General features: G+C 42.7%; 1 pseudogene; it reads left to right on the plus strand.

Annotated features, from left to right (window-relative positions):
* Window positions 1-104, plus strand: part of LOC104993470 — a 2,257-nt pseudogene extending 2,153 nt beyond the window's left edge.
* Window positions 105-4,223: the final 4,119 nt, after the last annotated feature.

The following is a 4,223-nucleotide window of genomic DNA, read 5'->3' on the forward strand; positions in this document are numbered from 1 at the left end:
GAGAGGCTGCGCAGTGTGGCGGAGTGACTGGCTGCCCGTGCGCCTACGTGGTCACTGGCCAGACTGTGGTGGTGGCCCAAGGCAGTGCTGTGGACCTGGTGTAAGCTGGGCCTGGCCGCCCTCCTGCTGGGCGCCCTGTTCGTGCTATACCTGCTCTGCAGCTAGCTGCCTGATGCCTTTGGTGAGGTCCCTCCTGACACACTGTAAATAACACTTAGTCCCTTGCAGTGATAATCACATTCATTTCAAGTGCGCTGCTGCTTCAGGGCACGCGTTCCCTTCTTTTCTCCCTCACCTTGCCTAATCTACCAACCTCAGAGGCGTGCCAGGCAAATCTCCCACCTGAAAGCTTCCTCTGTTACATGGTGGTCCCTGAACTCCCCTCTCCGCGGAGCCTAACAGCCACTGTTAATTTTAGGTGTTTTCCACCTGACCTCAGACTGCCTTTGACTCCGTCCTGTCCCTGAACTGCTTTTACTCCTGAAAGCAGATGAGGACCATTTCTCCTCTCATCCCCTGGACTCCCCAGTGAACCAAGGGCAGAACCGCCCCAGGGCAGTTGTTTAAATTGATTTGTTTGAATTGAACTGAACGGAAGAAACAAACGTACTGGACAGTCACATTGTGTTCAAAGAAATCAGTATTTGCAGATGTTTCTTCATCCACTTGCTATATGCACTGAACACAGATGCTGCTGTCTCATTCCTGACCCCACCGGCAAACAACCATGCACCCACACACTCAGGTGTGTGATGGCAAGGAGGGAAGACATTAGTGCAGACCTGGCCCTCTGTACCAGCAGGGGATTGTCGCCCCCTAGCAGCTTGAATGCAGATGTTTCTGCAGGTCCAAAGAGACTGTCATTGGAGACTTGGTTCCCTAGGGCCCATAGAGGTCCTTCAGAAAGTCTCCTCCCAAGGAGGAGTTTTCTCACTAGCTGACCAACTCACAGGGTAAGCAAGGGTATGGCTTTTCAATTCAGGGATAAATTTAAAGATTTAAGCAGATTGGAGATTTTTATTTTATGTGACTCTCAAAAGGCAAATAGGTCTTTGTGGGCTGAGAACTGGTGATATGATCATGGAGTAGAGAGTCACCCCTGTGCCATGCATGCCTGAGAGAATCAGCTGTCTGGTGCAGGTAAGTGAGCCAGGTTAGCCTGTGTCATCAGTCCTAGGTGTGCCTCCCTATCTCTTTATTCACATTTGCTTTATCCCCAACACCACCGTCTTCACACACCAACAGAAGCCCATCTCTAATACAGCTATGCACTTCCAGGTCTCTCCCTACAGTATCCTCTGCCTATTGGCTACCCAGCCAGAGATTCTCAGGCTACTGATGACCTCAGATCACTACGTGAAAGTCATTCAGTTGTGTCTGATTCTTTGTGACCCCATGGACTATACAGTCCATGCAATTCTCTAGGCCACAGTACTGGAGTGGGTAGCCTTTCTCTTCTCCAGGGCATCCTTCCAACCAGGGATCAAACCCAGGTCTCCCACATTATAGGCAGATTCTTTACCAGCTGAGCCACCAGGGAAGCCCTGAGGTCACTAATGAGATGTGTAAAAAGAAAAATGATCAGCAACAACTCAGTCCACAAACCCTGCATGAATGCCATTGCAAACACTAACAGGAACACCAATGCCAAATGCTAAGGCTTGAAATTTCCTCAGCTGCAAAGGCCATTTTGGTTTAAGGAGTTGTGTGCAGATCTCAGCAGAGGCCCTGATAGGGTATCTTGCTTTTTTTCTTGTTCACTTTTTGATACACTCTTAGAGTAAACAGAGAAATATCCTGCCATTGTCACTCCTCTGAGAAAAGGGATGGTCACTGGTGAAAATAAATGTGAAAACAGAATGACAAAGTGCCCCATGTGAACAATGGATAGTTTTAAACTAAGACTCAAATATAATGAGAAACATCTGATTCTTGCTCTTGCTTTGGGAAGGAATGAAGGCTAGGAAGTTCCTAAGTGACCCTGGTTGAGCTGATGGACATGGACGGGAGGAACATGCCAGGGATCCCAGAGGGCAGGCAATCGTCTACTTCAACACTAGAGAGCTGTCTGTATATATGTGGAATATAAACAAAAGGATAAAGAATGCCATGAAGAATGTCTGTAACAGATTAATGGATAGAAACAACATATAGTGCTGGGACCGCTGGATATTCACAAGCAAAATAGTAAATTTGGATGCTTATCTTGCATGATATAAAACCATTAACTCAAAACGGATCAAAGACCTAAATGTAAGAGTTAAAAGAAGAAAACAGTGCAAATCTTCATGACCATGGATTAGACAACAGTTTCTAATATATGATATCAAAAGCACCAGAGAAAAACAGGTATCATATTTAATCAAAATTTAAAACATTTTCCCATTAAAGAAATAACACTATCTAGAAAGTGAAAAGACAGCCTAAAGAATGGGAGGAAATAATTGCCAACCTGATAAAGATCTCATATCCAGAATATATAATGAACTCTTACAACTCTACAACAAGAAGGCAAATAATCCTATTTTTAAATGAGTGAAAGATTTGAATAGGAGTTTCTTCAAATAAGATACACAAATGGCCAATAAATACATGAAAACAAATAACGAACATCATTTGTCATTGGGGAAATGCAAATCAAAACAAGATACCACTTCATACTCCCTGGGTTTTATTTATTTATTTTTTTAAACAAAATAACAAATACTGATGAGTATGTGGATAAATTTAACCCTCGTCCACTGCTGGTGAGGAAGTAAAATGACACAACTGCAGTAGAAAACAGTTTGGCATTGTCTCAAAAAGTTAAACATAGATTACCATATGATGCAGTAATTTCACTTCCTAGGTATATATCTAAGAGGACTGACAATCCATGTTCAATCCAAAAATTCTACATGAATTGTAAAGCATCATTATTCATAATAGTAAAATAAAGTGGAAACAACCCAAATGGACAACTAATAAATGGATAACACACACACACACACACACACACACACACGATGTATATATACATATAATAGAGTATTACTTAGCCAAAAAAAGAATGGAGTAGGGACTTCCATGGTGGTGCAGTGGTTAAGAATACACTTTCCAAAGCAGGGGACACAGGTATGATCCCTAGTTTTCAAACTAAGATTTCACATGCCATGGAACAGCTAAGCCTGGGCTCCACAATTACTGAGCCCTCCTGCTCCACAGCCCATGTGCCACAACTAGAGAGCCTGTGTGCTACAATTACTGAGGCTGCATGCCACAACTAGAGAGATTGGGCACACAATGAAGGTTCCATGTGCTGCAACCAAGACCTGACACAGTGAATAAATAAACAAAAATTTTTTAAAATTATATTTTTAAAAAGGAATGGAGTACAGTTACATGCAACAATGTGAATAAGCTATGAAAGCATTATGCTAAGTGAAAGAATCCAGGGAAAAGATTACATGAAGATATGATTGCATTTACATGAAACATTCAAAAACAAGAATGGGCTCATGAGAGTGTCCTCAACAGGGTTTCAGCATTAGTTTCTTGCACTCTGTTAACATTTATATTCAGCTTCACTTTTTAAGCCTTTTTCCCTCTGTGTTCCCCAAAAGGATACTGAAGCCCTAACACTATGAATGTGATCTTACTTGCAAACAAGGTCTTTGTAGATTTGATTGTTAAGGTAAGGCCACTGGGATGAGCTATAATCCACGCAACTGGTCCTTATTACAAGAGGGGGAGTGGACACAGACACAAGCATTGCAAAGACAGTCATATGAAGACAGAAACAGAGGTTGGAATAATGCTGCCAGGGGCCACTAGAGGCAAGGAAGGAGCCTCCCTAACAGCCTTCAGGAGGAGCATGGCCCTGCCAGCACATTTATTCTGGACTTCTAAATTCTAAAAGATGATGCTGTGAAAGTGCTGTACTTAATATGCCAGCCAATTTGGAAAACTCAGCAATGGCCACAGGATTAGAAAATGTCACTTTTCCTTCTAATCCCAAAGAAGGGCAATGCCAGAGAATGTTCAAACTACTGCACAATTGCACTCATCTCACACACTAGTAAAGTAATGCTCAAAATTCTCCAAGCCAGGCTTCAACAGTACATGAACCGTGAACTTCCAGATGTTCAAGCTGGATTTAGAAAAGTCAGAGGAACCAGAGATCAAATTGCCTAAATCCACTGGGTCATGGGAAAAGCAAGAGAATTCCAGAAAAAATCTACTTC

This window comes from Bison bison, unplaced genomic scaffold (assembly GCF_000754665.1).
Source record: "Bison bison bison isolate TAMUID 2011002044 unplaced genomic scaffold, Bison_UMD1.0 scf7180017849238, whole genome shotgun sequence".
In the NCBI taxonomy this organism is placed as follows: Eukaryota; Metazoa; Chordata; class Mammalia; order Artiodactyla; family Bovidae; genus Bison; species Bison bison.